Source organism: Camarhynchus parvulus, chromosome 2, assembly GCF_901933205.1.
Source record: "Camarhynchus parvulus chromosome 2, STF_HiC, whole genome shotgun sequence".
Lineage (NCBI taxonomy): Eukaryota > Metazoa > Chordata > Aves > Passeriformes > Thraupidae > Camarhynchus > Camarhynchus parvulus.
The window spans coordinates 24423685-24445258 of NC_044572.1; positions in this window are offsets into that span (position 1 = coordinate 24423685).

Below are 21574 nucleotides of genomic sequence, written 5' to 3' on the forward strand. Positions count from 1 at the left end.
CTAAGGATCATTTTTAACCTTTATATGAATATTTTATTGCTGCTCGATGAAGCCTCCATCCAATGGAAAGCATTTGTTTCTAACAATTCAAGATCAAATCCTAAATTGTTATAGCAGGCCTGGAACCAGTGCACAGCTGGAATGTGAACATCACAGAAATGTATATGCTGAAAGGTCTGGAGGTGGCAGAGCCAGCTGTCCAGGCTCCAGGAGCCTGCTGCTGGATTCTCAGCTGCCCACTTGGTGTCCAGGCATGCCAGAAACCTGGGGACTGCTCTCTGAATTTTCTGCTTGAAAGTACATGAGGACCTGAGACTAGAATTCCTCTCTCTCTCCCAAAAACTTTGCTTTAATGCATCACACCAATACCACTTGAATACCGGAGACTGGCACTTCATATTTTGCATCCTAGTAAAATGAATTGTTCCTGTGTTTGATTTCATTTCCTTGACTCCTAACCTCCAAGCAGAACAATAAAAAGTTAACAGTGTTGGCTATGTATGCAGAAAAGGGGGATTTATGTCAGTGGAGAAAGTCTTGAAATGAGCCACCCTTCTGACAGAAAACAAGAAAACACTTTTCAAAAAAGTTCAGTTCAGTAGTTTTAAAAGTATTTACATATAACATCAAAATAAGTTTGTAGAGTGGTCAAATATATCTTGAATATTAGACTCTTAATGTCCCTGGATGTTCATTGAGTTGAATTATCCCAAACAAACCTGTAACAACTTCCCCACTGGAATATAATTTCCTTCTGCTGTGTTACATTCTTTGTTTCATTTTGTAAAAGAAACACCTAGCTGGAGAGTGGGTGGAGGCAGACTGCAATGAATCTTCTAATATTTGGCCAGTCATACATCTGCTGAGGATATAATCTGAGCACAGTGGAATTTAGAATTATGCCTATACTGGAATTGAATTATTTGTTTTCCTTGACATCAAAACTTGCACTATGTGATAATATATAGAGTATAACTGGGTTGGTTTTCTGGGTTTTATCTTCTTTGTCCTCCAGTACTTAGTTTCATTTGAAACATAATTCTACTACTGATAATCAAGACTGCAAGAAAAACCTCCCACTTAGGCCTTTGTGAAGTGTGACATCAGCTTTTATTTAAAGTTCAGCTGAGGAGAAAAATCTACTTTTTAGTGGAAACTAAAGGTAGTGTCTGATTTTTCCTTACTGTTAATAGCACCACAAACTGTATTAGTCTGGTCTTTATATAGCAAAGTTTTGAGTTTTCCAGTAGCTGACAGATGATGCTTTCCCCACCCCTTCAATGCTGGAACAAAACACATGAAATTCATCTGTGAAGTAAAATCAAGGTCAATAACACAGACTGACTTGGTTTAGTGTACAGCTGATTAGAATTTTATGTCTGTTCTATCTGAAAATGGTTAAAGAGGGAATCTCATTAACAAAGCACTGGGGGGTGGGGAAAAATTCTAGATTTATCATTCTTAAAGCTGAGATGTCATCAGGTCCACAGAGGCAGCAGGCCATGCTCACACATGACGTGAGGAGACCACATCACGCTTTCATCTTCTTTCTCTTATTAACAAAACACCTCTGTATGTTTTCTCCATGTGTACAGGCTGCCTGAAAACAGTCCCCTTTGGATTTGACCTGTCTTGTGAAATATTGCCTTGTGGTGGTATTGCAAATATGGATGTTGTGAACAGTTATCCAAGATCCAACGGTTTAGCAGGTACCACTGCCTGAAATCTTATTGCATTCACTACCGCTGCTATAATCCCTTCCCCATGGTGCAGTTTTCCTCTTCATATTTAAAATGCAATGATTGTATTATAAATATTGTTTCAAAACTTATTTGGTTTAATTTAGTTAATTTCTCATTAGCTCTGGATCAGGACCTTGCTGCAGTACTGACTCTGCTATACTTCATTTAATTATATTTAATGCAATCTCTTTGTTTCCCCAGGGGCTAAACAAACCTGCAGCCAAAGACTGAAAATGAGAACAGAGGGCTGCTTTCAGGCAGGTCTAGAAGAACTAGACTTAAAGCATGCATTGCATCTATGTTTAGTTCCCTATCTCTCCATAGTACTGCATAACCCCCTAACCTGGCAGCAGGAAGCCAACCCAACTCAATATGAAAAAAAAGGCTCTTTCCCTCTGGACAGCAAATAAACTGGTTTTGTGCATGTTTTGGGTTTCCTACTTTCCTTTATGCCTGGTCTTTCTAGATTCAAATGCTTATTTTAGCTGAAGATTTGAGTTTTGTTTGGAACATCTGGCAATGAGATGTGGTACTGAGCACCTCCACAGAACACGGGGCTATTCAGCTAAATCTCATTTCCACATTTATATGCTGCAATTGTTAGTTTTCTGACAATACTTACTGGAAGAGTCTGATTTATCAGTTTTCTTTCCATTTCCCAGCATAAATTGAATTCTGCCTTTCCAATGAGTTCCTATGTTTAGCACCATTACTGTGGCTCCATTTCCCATACAAAACAAAAAAAAGGTAGTTTTCATGCCCTGGGAGATATCCTGCTGTTTCCTAGGATACTTTTCACAGAAACTGAGAGATGCCTCTTTCTGCAAAAGTAGTATTGCTGATTGCCCACAGGTAGGGTGAAAAGGGCAGAGAGCAACTGGTTTGAGCTGAGGACCTAGGGAAAGCAGTGTGAGGAGCAAATCTGCAGAATCTGATGCTGTGGAAATTTGTGCTCATTTCTCTTTCCATATCTGCTTTTTAAAGCATCACCAGGTCCTATTTGCCTATTTTTACTGCACAGGTGCACACAGAGACGCACTGCAATAAAAGAGTCCTAAATGGCAAAGTATGTGCTCAAGTTTCACTGTGGGCATGTTGCAGCAGGAGATCACTGTGAATGAAGCTCCTCAGGAACAAAGCAATTATGAAGAATGAACAAAGTTAGCATTTCCTCAAAACCATGGGGCCTCTATGAGCAGAAGAAATGTGAAGGCCAGCTGTGGACATGACTGGAGATAAAGAGAGAATACAGATCTGCTGTTCCTACTGGGCCAGATGCTCAGAGAAGGGTTGAATTCCCTCTGCTTTGAGGAGTACTTGGCTTCCTATTACATCTCACAAGTCACTGTCCTCTATTTTCACAGGTGGCTTTCATACAGTAGTAAAAGCCAACACAGGATTAGGTGAGAATCTGGTTAAAACCCCATTTCATACAGAGGAATTACATATTCCTCTGGATGTTTCTGTAGTGGTTCCATGATCTTTTGCCTAAGCTTCAATTAGTATAGTCTTGTAATAGTATTCCACCCAGAAATACCAAGGGTTTAATAAAATTAACTCTGTGGTTGTGTTGTAATGTACTCTAGGGATTTGTAATTAAAGCTGATTAAGAGTATTCCAATTAAATTATTTTCTATTGGATTATGCATATTCTGCAGCATTATCATGTTTCCTTTTACTTTTCCCCAGGAGCCCAGGGAGGGTTCAGGGAGCAGGCTGCTATGTGGTGTAGAGCCAGCCTCAGCATTCCAGACAGCCCTTCCCCAAAGCAAAAAGCCTAAAATGGCAGCCCAAGAGGATTTGAACAAGGCTGCCAAGGCACAAGTGTTCTTGGCTGTATGGGAGGAAACTGAAGGCAGTCTCCAGGAAAGGGAGGTCACTGTCATTTTGAATGGCTGCAATTAATCTTTTCAAGCCTCATTCTGTAATGAGAGTTTGCAACAGTCTTTCTGATGAAAAACTCTTGTTTTTTCTTCTGGAATCTCAGACTTGTTTATTCCAGCCAGCCCTCCTCTTTTCCTAATGCACAGGGAAGTGGAGGCATTATCAGTGTCTTTAGCTTTTCTAAAATCTCCTGGGAAACATAGAAATAGCCAGCAATAAAGACCAGCAGCTATTATCACTGCTTTCTGTTATGATAGGTGTACAACCCCTGACACTGTCACTTTTAAAAAGCTACCTACCTTTTTCTATGTGCTCTGAAATCTTCTTTTAATGGATGGATTAGCCAGTAATGATACTTGAACTGGGTTGCCTTGGACTAACAAACCACTTATTCTTTTCTACTGGGCTTTCTAGTAGGAATGGGGACTTTTAATTTGCTTATAAGTAACTTAGAAACACAAGAGTCTGAGTGTATGGAGTCTTACAATGCTCCTTCTTCAGAGGGAGATCATGTAATCCTTGCTTTCTTCAGCTTCACTGGGGTCACTCCTGACCTTACATCAGCTCTCAGAGCACACTGTGCTACTCTGCTGTCACTGAGTACCAATTGTGGCAAATAACCCCAAAAATTTCTGCTAGAAACAAGGAACATTCATGCAATTGAAAGTCACTCTACTTGGATGTACTTTAATTATGCAGTATATTTGCATTTTTCAACATCAGCATCTCACTAATATCTCAGTTTAGAAATGTTAATCATCTTTTTTTTTTTTTAAGACTGACAGCAAGCCAAAGTTACAGCTGACTATATTCAGGTGTCTGGGAGCAGATCCAATAATTATAAAGAATCAGAGCAGCAAGCTCTACTTATAGACATCAATTCAAAATAAATATAGAATATTAAAGAATTATGACTTGGAGAATTGCTGCTTTTAAAACTAGCTAAGGAAGCATAACCTAGTGCTCAAGTGATAAGACAATTCATTAATATATTGCATGCTAAATGGCTGAGCTAAAGTCAGAACTTGGAATTTTTTTCTTGTAAATCCTACTTTTGAAAAGAAAAAAATTTGCCTAAAAGAAATCTTTAAAACAGGCAACATAGTTTCTTTAATTCATTTTTAACTTAGGAACCAAGATGTTTGTGACTGAATCCTCTTTTTCACTGTCTTTAAAGAAAAGGTTTTTATACTGTTATGAGAAAACTTCCGCTGTCTTTTATCTGAGAGAAGATTTTTTTAAAAATTTAAAAGGCTTAAAAAGTGTGGGAAATATTACACAGGCGTACAGAGGCAATAGTCAAATTCCTCTCAGTATAGCAATAATTCTTAAAAATATGCTGAATTTTAAGCAGTAACTTAATTGGATCAGGATGAAAACTGGTGTATGGAGTGAGTTTGTAATGTACAAAGGAATTCCTGACTTGCTCATACTGTTTGTACTGTAAGACAAAGTCACAGCACAATGCTCAAAAAAATAGACATGGGAAAAGAAACACTGCCAGAACTTTCTTCTTTGAGAGTTACTAGGCACAAAATGTTAGAAATCCTTCACCCGTAGGGATTTGGAATACACTTTTGTTTTAGCTTTCCACAAAACTCTGGCAACTGCTCGAGAAGTTGCAGTGGAAGCAAAGCATGGTGAGTAAAGCAAATCATAAGGGCAAAGCCTGCCTAAAAATATAAATCATTTAAAAGGTGGTAGATCATTATGTATTTAGGAAATAGGTTTTCTTTTTAAAATGTACTGTGCAATAATGACTGCAGCATTGCTACAGGAATATATTAACATTAGACTGATAACTAAATGTAAAATTAACTTTAAAAATTTGGGCTGTTAAAGAGCAAGATACATTAGAGGACAGAACAAGAGATTGCCAGAATGACATTCACAGTAGTTGTAAATGGCATTTTATGCAAAGAAAACCCTATACAATGTAACAAGGTAAATTGCACATTATTCACTGACATTTTTCATAAGGAATTTTTTGAATAAAAGTTTAATCAGCTCAGATGTTTGGAAGACATCTCTTTTTCAGGGTCTTTGATATTTTCAATGTGCAGAACTGAATAGTAGTCATGGGTTTGTTCTTACAGCTGAAAGTACCTCCTTGTCTATTTTGCTTCTAACATTTTTAACAGCTGTTAGAACCATTCAAGAGTTTTCTCTGCTTCATGAGACACTGAGATCAGAATTTCCACCCTGTCTTTGTCTTTGGGATTTTTTTATTATGAAAAGCAATAAGAGTATTTTGAATACCTTCCAGGGAGAAAATTTGGATTTTTATGAGAACTCAGATGGAGCTGAGGATGTCCACTCAACAAATAATGCAAGTGTGCATGGCTGTAGAGAAGGGGAAGGCACATGGATTTGAAGCAAACACTATTGTGTTAAGCACAGATCAGCCACCAAGTTTCTTGAGCTCTGAAACTAGGAGTGGCTTTCATCTTGCTTAATTCAGATATAACACTTTCCATCTAAGCTAATCATGCTAAGCTCAGTTTATAGTCAAGAAAGATGATTAGGTAAACTCTTTCAGCACTTACTATGAGATGAGCCTGACACTCTAGTGGGGAGATTGGACTCTCTACTCCCTTCCTGATGTCTTTTGGGCTCAGGTTAATGTAGCCCAATGAATTACTGCCTCATTTTTGCCACCAAGTACAATTAGGCCCACCCTCATTGCCAAGTTAAAGCTCTAATTAATGAGACATTGAAATAGCCAACTGTCCTGCCTCAGGCTGGGGTCCTCTGTCATTCTGTAAGATTATGCCTGAAAAGCCTCATGTCTAAAGGACAGGATAGCAAAATAGCCCACCCTGCTGTGGGAGGTGTGATGAGGGAGATCTCCCTGGTGTGTGCTGTGGGACCAGTGACCTGCACACAAATAGCACTCTGCCAGCTTTCTGAGGCATACCCACAGATCATGGCCTGAGCACGTCAACAGGATGTCAGGAGATTCATTGGACCAAGAATGAAGGCTCTGACAACTGTCAAATGTATACTACAAGTGCATTTCTGTGCTCTAGACTGAAATATTTAAGCTCTGAAATACTCTCTTCCACTTTCCCTAAGACATCTTGGGCAGCTTTGTCATGTGTCAATTACTATTTAATTCAGTTTTATTTTACTTTGCAGCTTAGGGATGGCTTAGTTTATTACACAGCCTTGTGTAGTGTCCTTGATGTATTGTTATGAGTACTTTGATTCCACCTGTATCTGATAAGAACTGCTATTCCATTTACTTTTCACTGAGAGGACAATTTTTCCTTGTTATACAAGTGTTGGGCATTTGATCAGACAATTAAGTAAACCTGGAACAGAACATAATGAGAGGCATGATGGTCTTTAAGTTGTCTGCCACTCTTGGTGTGTCAATTAAAAGCTCTGTTTTATTATAAGCTCACAGCAGAACACTGTAACTTTCCGTGTAACATCAGTCATAGGACTAATCAGCATTAGCTCCTTGCAATAATAGCACATTTTTTACACATGGGAAAATGTCAGGCAGATTTGTTCAAGATTGAATGGTGTTCCCAGGTAATTTATGGCCATTTGTTGGGATTTAAGCCCAGATGGAAATTAAGCACCACACACAGTTCAATAATTAAAATACGGTAACAACTGTAAATTTTTATAATAAGAAGAATGAAAAAGGAAAAAAAAAGTGATGCACAATGAATTCCCTCACCACCCACTGACAGATGCCAGACACCGCTTCCCAAATCCAGATCAGCTGCCCTTCCAGGCGACTCCCCCCAGTTTATATACTGGGCATGACTTTCTATGCTGTGGAATATCCCTTTGGTCTGCTTGGGTCACCTGTCCCAGCTATGCTCCCTCCCAGTTTCTTTTGCACACCTCCTCACTGGCAGAGCATGGGACGCACAAAAAAAAAGTTCTTGACTAACTATAAACACGACAGCAAAAAACCAAAACATCAGTGTGCTGATTCAACACCATTCTCACTCTAAATCCAAAACACAGCACTGTAACAGCTACTGAGAAGAAAGTAACTTTACCCTAGCTGAAACCAGGACACAATTACAGAATTTTTATTCCCTTCTCTATCAAAATAAATACATGAATAATTAGTTGAGAAGGAAAAAGTTTGTACCTCTGAGAACAGACTGAAAAGGCAAACACCTTTTGCAGGTTAATTTAGGTACTGCATACATACTGGTATGAAGGCATAAAAATATATAGGGAAGGTAGAAGTAGTAATATTTTAGTTTATTAGGAGCTAAATTTTGTTACAAAAGTGAAAAACCCTGTAAGGATTAAGGAAGAATGGGAAGACAATGCCCCCATTGTTACCTTATACAAGGGACTTAAAGGATATGTAGATGACAGCTCTTTTTAAAAAAGGCTTCAGGACACCAAAAAGAGATTATTCCATTTAGGAATAAGTTGTGAGAAGTATATGCCATACTTTATCACATTAGTATATTTTTATATTTAGAGAGTACATATTATGGGTTATTATTAACAGTACATTTAAGGTATTCTTTAGTGAAAAGCAGGACATATTTTCAGAATTTCTGTTTTAAGGCCCAGTTCTTGCTGTGAAGAAAAAAAAATCTGTTCAGGAAAAAATGTTGGCAGACTTATTACAAAGTCTTGAATTAAAAAACAAAGTAAATAGGGAAGCAAGTACTCTGTGTCCTCAGATTACCAGCCCTTCAACCTATGACTCCTGGACAGAACCACATACTGAGTTCTGTAAACTCTACTTTGAAGGCAGAAGTCACAGATGAAAACTTTTCAGTTTAATCAAAGAGTTGGAAGTCATGAAGGGCCTGGGAAGTCTGGAAGCAGGTTTTTTGATTACAGTGATAAATGGCTTTTGGTTCCCAATGTGTTATATCCACAATTGAATGTAGCTTGATTTATTTTTGCAAATTCCCAGAGCACAATTTGTGTATGCATTTGTCACTGTCACAGCTTGGGCTTATTATATTGTATTCCAAGACAAGTACATCCTCTGTCTTGGAGGTCTAATTCTTCCCTTCATGGACACTTCTGGTAACTGAGGTAGTCTTGGGAAGAACCAATGGTTTTCTCTTCCACTTACTTCTGTCTCTGTTATCCCTGATATTGGTCTGCTTGTTATACCTCTGTTTCCCCTGAGAAAAAAGTCTTAAGTATCCTACCTTGAATAGTACACTTGTCTCAAAAAACCCCACGCTCATTTCTAATCTTTGCGATTTTCCACTTGCCAACACATTGAGTATTTTTCCCTGTGTTTTCCTTCTTGTTGCTTTCATCTTCCACTGGGAATTTTTAAATAGCTTATCACCTAGTTATTCTCTTGATTGCCCGAGATACGTCATTTGTCTTGAGTGACTTGAAAACAGCCTCACCTTCTAGAACTGATAGTACATAACTCTAGATGGGGATTTTTCCAATTGTAGCAGATGGGTGTATTCCTGACTGCTCCTACACCTGTTCCTTTTTAATTGTGAGGAAAAGAAATAAAATAGTGTCCTTCTAGGTAACTCCTTTCACTTGAATTATTAAACCTTATATTGAAAATTATGCAATTTCTCCATCAGGCAGTTTTCTTTATGCTGGAGCCCACAAGATGATAATAAGTGATACATTTCACACCGCATTACTCAAATGAGTGGTGTCTCTTGTGAAAAGCTCAACTTTCACAATTTTGAAGCAGCACTGTTAATGCTCAAGTGGATTTTCTATTTCAGCTTTTCCAGGAAGTCTTTCCATTCTGAAGGCATGTACTCCTGGCTTTATTTTTTCTGTCATCTCATTTTAAGCTTAGTTCCCCTTTGTGCTCAGGCAGTGACTGCAGGTCTCCAGCTGCCTGCTTCTTGTTTCCTCAGTGTCCCATGGAGAGCTTCAGGCACAGTAGTTAAGTGTTGCAGGTCAGTAACTTCTTACTACAAGGATACTGAATGTCAAATTGTTCCTCAAAGAAATAGAAACTGGTCCTTAGTGCGTCAGAAGAGTTAATTCTATGGTTTCCTGTCCCTTTCCTGTTTGTCTCCTTTTGGGCTGAGAGGCTTCTGTTCAGAACAAGCTGAGCCAGTCACTTGGGTGAGACTTTGAGGATCAGTGTTTGCTTTTTAATTTGAAAAGTGTTCCTCATTAACACAGTCCTCTGCTTGATTTTTGGTGTTTGGGTTTTTGGTTTTTTTCTTCCTAACAAGTGTCATGGAATCAGAACTTACGTGTTTTTGCTGTCTCTTCAGAGCTCAATTTCAAATATCCATCTTAGCCCATAATTCTGCTGTTCCCAGCATGACAGCTTTCGGAAGGGATGTTACATGAGGATATATACATAAGGATGTACATGTATCTTGTACATCCATTATGTTGCCTTTCAATGGCAAATTACCGATATAGTGAGGATGTTAGATGTTACTCATACCTATAATACCTATTATAAGTAATTTACATAGATTAGAGGTAATACAATAGGTAAAACCTCGAGAATTTTTGATACCTGATACCTGCTGCTGAACAGTTCCAGCACGACTGCTGAAGAAAAAATGAAAGATCAGTAGTAAGACACCTGGGGTGTTGCAAGCCAGGTTTATAGACAGCATTGATGCCCTTATGAGATATCACTGATACAAGGCATTCTGGACCAGAGATGATAGTCCTTACTATGTGCTGAACACATGGGGTCATGGTTTTCCATGGTTTTCCAGTTCATAGGTGTTACCTTACTGTAAGGAATAAATCTACCAACAAGTTTATTTTTTCTATGATGTTATCATTCATCAGCCTCTCATTACAGAAGGCTTATAGTGCCATTTGTGAGGTTGTCATCACTAATCTTTGCCTCTGTGTGATGATTCATTGTCTACCACCTTTTTTTGTCTTTTATCAGTACACAGATTCTAGGAATGGGTGAAAAATTCTGTGATTAAACAAAAGGCTAATTGTAGAACAGTTCCCAAAAACCTGGTGAAAAGCACACATAAAGTATCTTATAGAATTCCCAGATTATCTTCTGAAAACTTCCTTCATCCTTAGGGAAGCTCTTTACATCACATATATAGAGAATTCTGATTCCTTAGCATGGAGCCATGTTAATTTCTCCTTGATTTTTTTTTTTGTTCTGGTCTAGACCAGATTAGATAGAACAGAAAAATATTTGATGATGTGATAGTCTTGCTCTAAGATCAGTCTGCTTCTGAAGTATCCATGGGGTCAACATGATGTAAGCGTAACTGTGCATGAACATTCAGATTTTTAAAAGAAAACCTGTCTCAGAAATCTGATGAACTTCAGATTTTCATTTGATAGTCATAAACAGACAGTAGAAAATCTTCTATATTCCATTTAGGCAATAGCTATACTCCAGTTTATTAGAGTTAATAGTTGTGTCAGAGGAAAGACTGCACCATGCACATAGATATAAGATGTAGATGAGGTTCAAGATCCTCTCAAATGATTAAATTGCCTGTATATACCATTCAGAGATTTCTAACACATTGAGAAAAATGTAGATCTACCCATCAATGGAAAAAGGACTAAAAATGATCGTGTAAAATATCTGTAGCTAGTAATCACTTATACCCCACTCTTAATAAATATGCTTTTCTAGGCTATTAGTTAAAATGAAAGAAGTGAAAGAAAAAGTTAAAATGAAAAAAGTGGCTACTTTTCATACAAAGACACATAATGCGTTAAAATGTCATGTAAAAATGTACCTACATCCACAATTTTGGGCTTGGTTTCAGCTGGATTTGGTACCCTATGTTATCTGTGGGTGGCTGACTACAGCCAAACTTCAAGTGAGTTTTGTGATTTTTGTGTCTATCAGGCAATCGGTGAAGCAACTGGTGAGGCTGCAGACTCTGCCTTGAGTTCTCCATAGGGAATTCCTGTTGTCAAGAATTCTGCTTCTCTTCTCAGCTTCATTTTTCATTTCTCCTCAGTTTTCTTTGAGGTTCTCAGAATGTCAGACCCAAAAATGTTTCAGTAGGTGAGACGGAGCAATTAAGCTGTAACTGTATAAAGAGACACTAAAGGAGCCCATCAGTCCTTTATCCTAGTGAGATAACACCAAGTAGCATTCATTATGCTGCAAGGGCAATATGGTTCATTGGTCATTCATAAATACAAGAGATTCCAGACCAAAATCAATTACCACAAAAAATTTTAATATTCAAATATATTACATTCAAATTCAAATATATTCAATATATACATATATTGTTTCAATATTCAAATATATAGAAGAATATTAATATTTGTTGAAGGTTTTAAGTGTTTTGTCAAGTTCTTATTTTCTGTAGTTTTTATGTTGTTCAGAGGTTACAATTGATAACCATACCTGATAGAATTTCTTGATCTTGTTATTATGTTGGTTTCATTTCATTTTTTCATGTACCACTAAGCTAAATCAGTGTCCCTAGAAAAGCTTCCTCCTCTCAAAACCAGGGTGTGAAGGAGAGATATATTATCTCACCAGCCAGTTTCTTATAATCTCCTCTGTTAGTTAAGCAAAGATGAGTACTCTGAATATTCAAATAGTAGCAACTGGTATCTGTCTTTCCATGGAAAGATTTTATTCCTTAATAAATCAACTTCTTTTACTTTGAAACAACGAAAAAGAAAAAGTATGACAGAATAATTCTAGGACTACTTGAAACTCTTTAAAATAAAAGAAACGTAGTAATCAAATTTTTCTTCCTTGTTTTTATGCACATTTATGAACATCATTAAGCTTTTATATCCATTGCAGGTATTCTGAAGACATCCCAGCTATTTCCATGAATGCAGTAAATTTTGAGGACACTAAAACATCAGGTATTCTGGAAATACTGAAATTCTATTAACTACAAAGAATGTCATTAGTTTTCTATCTGTGATTCTTGGCAAGCTATGCTTCCTTATTCACTCAATGACAGAAATATCCAAGCAATTAAGATATTAAAATTATGGGGGAGTGGTGGGAGGAAAGGGAAAATAAGAACAGAAAAGAGGATAACAACTCAAAAAATGTATCTATGTTAAAAAATTACACAGTGCTCTCTCACTATAACATAATCAAGGAGATTTTCCTATTTTTAGGAAAGGCTGTCTTTTCACAGATGCAATAATAAAAAATACATTTTATTTTCACTCAGAGAGGAAAAATATTTACAAATATCTTTCTTGCTCTTCATATTTAAATATTTTTCAATAGAAGCCTGTAAATATAAACTGAACAGTGGCCCGTTATTTGCAAGATTGGTTTACCAGAGGTTCCAAGACTATGGAAAGTAGTAGAACCTGGTCAATAAGGAAACTTTGGTAGTATTAACCTGGTTAATACTACCAAAGTAAGAAGTTATCTATAGGGCTATGGAAAGCAGTCATTAGGAAAGGGAACTCCTGTGATAAATAGCATAGCTATGTCAGATAACATATATTTTGAGGTTGTCCCAAGGATCTCCAAGGAGTAGTGAAGGTAAAGGAATATCCTGCTGCTATGGGAACCCTTTATCCCATCATGGCACCTTTAGGTCAAAGTCCATTCAGAGCTCTTTCTTGCTCCCAGAGCTCTGAATTTAGACAAATTGTGTCTGGAAAAAATTAGCTTCCCAAGTACCATAAGCCTAATGAAGCCTGGCTATGCCTTGTTCCTTGATGAAAGATCTGATAGGAGCGTTGGTCAGAAGCCCTTGGCCATGCCCTGTGCTCTTGTGGCATCCTTCTGTAGAGCACAGGCTGCTGCAGTCACAGGAGAGTGGCCAGCAAAATAACACCCAAAAGATGGAGTGAATTTCCAAATATTCACACAATGTCCTTTCGTCTGCTCCCTTTTATAAATTTTGCAGGCACTTAATTATTATTGAGATCTCTACCTCTTCTGATCAAAATTGGGCAGCAAGCTCAACAAAATATTTATCTAATCTAAAAAAAGATACAACAGAATATTAAGATTCTGGCTTTTAACCTTCTACAGTAAAATAAAACAGAAGTAAATATGGTCTGTAGTCTCTCTTCAGCTTCTGCATACCTGACCATGGCAGATAGTCTTATCCGCATGTTCACTGTGTATTTACTGGTCATGTGTCACTGGTGCCTGAAGGCAGTCTCGCTTCACTGTAACAGATGATAAAACTTCAATTTTCACTGGACGTGCCCAAACATATTTCTCCTTTTCAAGAATAAATAGTTAATTTCTTCCGAAACAAGGAGAGTAAATGTGATTATAGAAGTGCTGATACTGTCCTGAGAGATACAAAGAGTAATAGCCTCCTCTGCCAGAGGAGTTCTTTGCTGAATGCCTAGATAAATGCCAGGTTTTGGAAGGATCAGTAGCTGCACATTAATCAATACAGGTATGTACCTCACCATGAGCTTGGATTTAGTGCTCCCTTAAAATTCAATTTGCAAAACCTCTTGAATTAAGAACCTCACTTCTCTTTCTTTCTGCATCACAGGTTACTCTTGGAGATGACATCTATGATGTTCAGATATGAGGTGGAAATAAATACCATTTGCACATGTACCTTGTCCTGGCTGCTGGGGACAGCAGGCTTGCAGCTCCAGGCCTGTTGTCAGCACAGTGAAGTGGCCAGCCTTGCAGAGACCGGTGGGACCAGCTGGCTCTCCAGCAGGGGCAGATGAATTTGGGTTGGGAGCTCTGCTGTTGATTAAACCTGTGGCTGTAGCACAGGGACAGAAAGGGAGCACCCATCATTTTTAAAGGGACTGGAAACAGCAAAGACTTCACGTATAAGTAACACCAAAATAAAATACTAAACCTGCTGGATTTTATTTGATGTATAGTTGCAAAAGAAGGACAAGAGACAGTGCAGTGAAGGTAGAAGTAAAGCTTTTGCCAAAAAAAGTCATTACCATTATGAACATCAGGCTCTTTCAACACACTTTTATGTCTGTAAAGTCACCTTTATAAAATCAGTCACTGATACCAATTGTTCTTCTGCCACCTGTTTTTGCTCTTTTCCCCTTAATACATTCATTTATACATTTCTTAATCTCCTTTATTCTGAAAAGAAAAACAATCAGAGCATGACAGTGTAATAAGAGAGGGTCTGTGTTATCAGCAGCATAGACAGAAAAGCATCTGTGAGAGTCTCAGGCTCTCTCAGGCAATATGGTTTTACCCCCCTTTATTTAGACCAGGACAGACTCTTCACATCTGTTAGTCTGCAGCAACAATTCTATTAATTTCAACAGGGATAGATTAATTCTTAGCTGTGCTGAACAATCAAATACTTATCTCATTTTGCTTAGCATTCTTCTTCTTTTGTGTGTTCCACTATGTACAATCCCTCTTACAGAAAATTGTGCTAGTAATACTGCAACACAATTAAATTTGTCATATGCCATCTCTGATTACCAGAGCTTAGCAATCAGTCTGAAGGGTTTAGTTTGAGGATTTTTAGGAGGTAGACAGCAAAAGGTCAGATACCAGAAGGAATGAAACTGCAGGTTAAAAAGCTGCTGTGAAGAAATCATTCCTGGAAATGTTTTGTTGAAAATAGATCCAGAAAGGACTTTCTGATGATATTATACACAGTTACAATTATGCACATTTCTGAACATTTGATAGCAGGAGAACCTCTGAAAACCATTAAAATTATTTAATATAAATGTTGATACACATTGCCTGGATAAGAAATTCCCTTTGATGAATAGAATTCACTTCTAAATGGCACAAACCCAAACTCTCTTCATATCAAATTTCAAGCCAGTTCTTTCAGAAACTGAGAGAATTGGAGCATGTCTATCCAAGTCAGCACTGCTTGGTGTGTTCCTTGAGAAGAGGCTCCATTTCAAACTACTTTTTTGGACCAGTGTGTCTGTCATAGACAGAGGAGCCACAGTGTCCTGCCTGGGTTTTTCTGTTTGTATCTGTCTTATGCCACAAAACTGATTCCAGAACTGAAAAACCTTATGGTAAATTAACAGCTATTATTAAGAGCTATTATTAGAACCTATATTAAAAGCCAAATTATAGCTGGACATAAAGATGTGCTCACAGCCCAGAAAGCCAGCCATATCCTGGTCAGAATCAAAAGATTCATGGCCAGCAGGTCAGGGGAGGGGATTCTGCTCCTCCACTCCGCACTGCCCGCCTGCAGGGCTGCACCCAGCTCTGGGATCCCAGCACAGGAAGGACATGGACCTGTTGGAGCAAGTCCAAAGGAGGGTCACGAAGATGAAAAGAAGGATGGATCACCTCTTCTATGAGGAAAGGCTGACAGGGTTGGGGTTGTTCAGTCTGGAGAAGGGAAAGCTGCAAGGTGACCTTAAAGGGGGCTTATAGGGAAGAAGCCACAAAGCAGAGCCTGTAGCCAGAAGAAAAGGAGTAATGATTTTAAGCTAAAAAGGGGTAGAGTTAGACTAGATATTTCAACCTAAACTTTTTTATGGTTCTATGAAATGTCAGTGGACCATATCTATTTCTGCAACAAAAATTTGACTACAGATTTGCCATCTTCTGCAAAAATTCTCACAGCTGTAATTCATTTCAACTTTGAAGGAGCTGAGTGCAGTTCCCATTTGCATTATCAAAGCCTTACTGCTTTCATGATTCCAGCCTACCACATACAACCAGCTATCACCATGGTGCAGTGATTTTGCAGCAGCCAACCTGCTTCTATGGAGCAGCAGAGAGTAACACAATAATTATCCTGAATGACAACATAACTACCTTCCTATCTCTGCGTTTAATGACATAACTGTGGTCTCTTGTCACCCCTAAAAAGACAAATATTAGATGTACCTGTGTTTAAAAGATAATATTGACACTTCCCATAGCTTCATTAGTACTGACAAATTGTCTATGTGGCATAACAGTGCAGAGGTACCTAATCTGCTTCTAAACGAGACATCTTAAATACTGCAAGGAATGGTGTCATATTTGAGTGACTTACATAGCTAAGTTGACTTTAGTGATTGTAGTAGTCAAGCTGACAGCTTATTTAGGGGGTGCCACGCAGTTCAGTGCAATAGGCAGGCAAACTTTTACTGCAGACAGAAAATGAATATTCAGCAAGAATCAGCCACATACGAAAGATGCAACAACAGGTCTTTTTAGCAGGCACTGTATAAACTGAAAAACTCCTTACGGAAACTGCTTAAATAACTCCAATATGATGTCCAACAATTAAAAAGTGCCCAAGATGGCAGATGTCACATCTGTAGCATAAATCTGGTAAATTATCTCTGCTTGATACAGACTTTGCCAAATGTGAACCTGGGTTCAAGGACATATGATAATTGCAATAGGCCATACTGAACTCACAGGGAACTACAGTTGTAGGGGTGGCCAGATCCTCCCCCACATGTCACAATGTATGAGCTTGGAATAAAAATGAAGACTTTTAATTTAGTTTTTCATTTGTGGAATGACAATTCCTTTGTATTCCATAGCTTTCTGCTATTCCATTTCTCCTATTTTTTCCTAGTATCTCTAGCTTCTAAGCTTAAAGCTAAAGTGAATGAACATTAAACATTAGTTTCTCCTTGAATTTTGCCTTTTCTCACATCCTCCTCATGGAGCCACAACATATTATAGTTTCCATGAAAAAAAGAAATAACTTCCCATTCCACACCTCCTTGTCATGACCAGGTCACCTGTAGGTTCATTTCTCTGGTAATGTAGTTGGATGCTGTAAAACAGATTTGTTAAAGAACAATACTTTATTCATCTTTTCACATTGTGAGAAGTTTGCTGTCCTTTACTCTCTCTGCTAATCCAATCCCTCTCATTCAGTCAGTTCGTACAATATCACCTGCAAATGTGTTTGTATGCTGCCTTTATTTCATTCTCATTTATCACCGAATACCCACCTCCTCAGCATTCGGTTCAGAATTGTGACAACAAGAATTGTGTCATATCCTCTGTACATACTATTGGGTTTGCTGTAGCAAAGTAATAGTTTTGGAAGAACGCAGAAGATTCAAATGATAAAGCATTTCTGTGGTATATCTGTGTTGATACAAGGTGAATGAGGACTCAGTCCAGAAAAGCACAGTAGTGCTGAAAAATACCTCTGTCTTCCCTCTATATTTAAAATACCTATTTTTAGCTATACTGATATGTTTGGACACCAGTCACAGAGAAAAAAAATCATTTTAGCAAAGGAAAATAATAATATAAATTCTCCAAGATGCCTCATATGAATAACATTAAGTTTCAGAACAGCAGCACAAAAATTTGAAAAAGTACATTGCAAAGGAGATAGTTTGAGAAATTTCTTGCCAGCACAGTGCTATACTATTTTAATAGTCTAATGAAAAGAAATCTCTCAGCAGCTTAGCTGCAGCCCTAAGAGGGGGCTGCTGTGATATGTAGCTGCCTTGTAAACCTCATACTAAGTGATCCAGGAAATGTCCTGGCCCTTAAATAACAACATGACAAAATACAGGGAATTAAACAGATACAAGACAGCCAGGCTGAGTTTTCTGCATTTTCACCTGGGATCTTGGAGCAAGAATGGAAACCTTAAGCAGAATGGCAATAATGCTGGCTAAAGTTTAACTGTTTCATCTCAAAAAAAACCCCCAAAAAACAAAATTTGGTTTGATTTTTTAAATTTAGGTAACAAAATTTCCAGGCTGTACATATTAATCTAGTTATTAGAAAATATTTCTGATAACAGAGAAGCTGGGGACATGGTAAACATCATGAAAATACAATGTGTATACTTTGAAATCTTGTTTTTCACACACATGGAGCTTTTCACTAGCTGCCTAGATCTGTAGATACAAGATGGAAAGAGCCTGTTTCAAAGTGGCAAACACTGTTCAAAAGACTGCTGAAAAATGCAGGATTGAGTCCTGGAATCATATATTTGGCATCTGAATGAGGCTTTTCAGGTCTTTCATAGCCTGTCTCGTTCAAATTCACTATACTGTAAATTTCTAAGAGACTGTAGTCTTAGCACATGAATCCTAATGAAACCGTCTTACTAGCACAGCCAAATCACTGTGTAGAAAGAACTTGAATTTAAATTTAAAAATTAATCCTTTCTAATTGTACAGCTTCAGTGAAAATGTGCATTGACATTTAGAAGAGCAAGTTTTTTTAATCAAGATCATATTTACTAATGGTGACAATAGCTCTTGGGGTTACCTTCATTATATGCAACCTCATAACTTTTACATGTAGAGACAAGATTCTCAGGTTTCTGTGTATTACACAGATGTGGGTATGAAAAGCTGTGCTGAAACTGACATTTTATTGGATTTCTAGTGCTGTAAATTAGACAATTCAGGAAAGAAAAAAAAAATGAAAGCCTTAAGCCTCTAAAAATTTGCACAGTATATGGTTTGGCCATTGCTAAAAGCAGCAGAGGTAAAAGGAGGAGCTGCAAGAACACTTGTGTGTGTTAAGGACTGAACTTTTGTTGCGCTCTGGCTGCTTTTATGCTCTCCCTCTGAACATCATCACCAATATAACCTGCTAGACTGAATATTTGGGACTGAGCTGATGAGGTCTGGCTGCAGCACATACAAAAACCAAAGCCTCCAAACCTATAAACATTCATACTGGAAACATACATCCAAAAAAAAAAAAAATAGAAGCTTAAATGACTTTTAGCATATATACAAACCAGCATCTTGGCTACCTGATACAAGCACAAAATATATACACTCATTTCAGCTACTGCACGACTGGTTTTGACAGTGAATGCTTGAGAAAACTTGCAGCCCAATATCCATGTGTTTAATGGAAGTTTAAATACCATAATAAATACCATAATAAGTGTGTATTATTCATCTAGATCTAAAAAGTGATTCAGAACTTATAAAAACAAACATACACAAAAATACTTGCATAATCTACTGAAATCTCATAAGAACAGAGAAAATTGTAGCTATATTAATATTGTGTATTCATTAAGTGGAAGAAAAAGCTGACAGCCCTAGAGAGATATAAATTTGCAATAAATCACTCTTTCAGAATTAAATGTGCAAACTAAAGCAATTAAACTATAAGCCATTGTAGCAGTATTCTCTGCTTGGAATTGGGGTAGAACAACTCAAACAACACTCTATTTGCAAAGCTGTCAGTGGTGAATGGAGAAAGGGTTGTCTTGTTGCTTCTGGTGCTGAATGCTGCTAAAATCAGCCTGATTCAATTCCAAAGTTAGGCACCCCGACAGTGAGGGGAAGATGTGACAGAAGTGGTGAAGTACCAGATACAGGAATCCACAACTGATGCTGTTGATAACTCATCTACAAATGCTGAGCTCACACAGCTGGCCCAGAGGGACGTGAGTGACAGTCAATCACTTTATACTACAAAAGTCCCATCCAACTCTTTAATGGTGGGGTCTCCTCATACACCCCTTCTGGGAGTGTGTGTGGAGATTCTTCCCTTCCTTGAGTGGGGATGCTCCTCATGGTTACCCCTCAAGGCTCAGGGAAAGAGATCTTCCTATGGTTATGGGTATGGGTGAGTGGCATCAATCTCCACTTAATAATTGGGTTTTCTAGCTTTAATATGATTGCAACAAGATAGCTTCAAAAAGAGTGCACTATGCTACTACTTATAGCAACTTATGCTGTGTAGCAAATAATTCTGGTTATGATCTTTTAGTCTAGTCATTACCATAATAAATAATTTATTTTTATATAAATAGATCTGGTTTGTCATCCTTAATCCTGAAGGATGAAGTTGTTTAAAGGACAAATTACACCTATACAATCCTATATACTCCTTTAAACATAAAACATTAAAAAGTTTGAGTCAAATACTGCATTCAGCCACACTTAGACTCCTGCCAGAATGCAACTTGGAGGGCTTCTCATAAACATTGTCTGAAGCTCCTGTTTCTGCCTGTGATAGCCACCCATTTCAAAGCTAAAAGTTTATACCTTGTAGGCATAAAAACAAACTGGCTTGCTGAGAGTGCAAAAAATTTTACTTCACAGTTTCTCAGGTTTTTATGTCACACAGGCTACAGCCGAAAGCTGACTCTATAACATCCTCTTACATGTGACTAGGTGGAGGCCTTTTCTTTGTCCATCCCTGTAAAATCTACAGTAGTTCTACATAAGGCTAAATAATATTGAGAAGACTAAGACATTTCTTAAAGCTAGATATAAAGAGGTATAATTTCCTTCTGCTTTTCCTCTCTTCCTCCTCCATCCTTATAACCTATCAGATTACTCCCTACTGCCCCAGATGTTTGTCAAAGTATTTCAGTCAGCCTTTGCTTTGCTTTCCAGTCTGCCTTTGGCACTCACTCCTCACAGACTCCAGGCTCTGGAGGCTCCTCTTCTCCCTTAGAGTCTGTTTATCCAAAGCCATAAAGTGCAGTGCAGAGCAAGGAGGGATCAGTTTCACAACTGCTGTGCTCAGATTGCACAGGGAAATGAAGATCTGATCTGCAGTGGAAGAAGTGGAAAGTAAGCAAAGATGTGTACCACCTCATTCATTTTTCAAAGCAAATATCATCAGCTTAAAAGTGAAAACAAAAATTGAAATAACAAAAAGAGAAAGGGATGGTGATATTCACTCTGATATTTCTCTTTAATGAAGCCACAATTGCTGCTTAGTTACACTCACCAAACCTTACAATGAAACACAATTTATTTAGATAAAATTTATTATAATCAATATATCTCAGTCACCTAGAAATTAATTAAAAGTTGTAATAGATAATAATTCACATAAATGGAAAATGAACTTTGTGACTTTCTGTTTTTCTGTTTTTTTTCCTTTCTGCTTTGTATCTTTGTATAGGGCAAATAGAACATAATGTGCAATAATGATTATGAAATTCTTTACACTTTCATATCTTGCTCCATTGCTCTTTGCTTGAAAAGAAGGTACTGTGCTCTGTTCTGGCCCAAGAAAATAAAACTGGCAATTATTATTTATTTCATCCTAGAAACTATTTACTCTACCAATACAGCAATATGTAGCAAAATAAACCCTACACAACAACCAAACAACTCCTATATTTACAAACAGAAAATTACCAAGTAAATTTTAAATT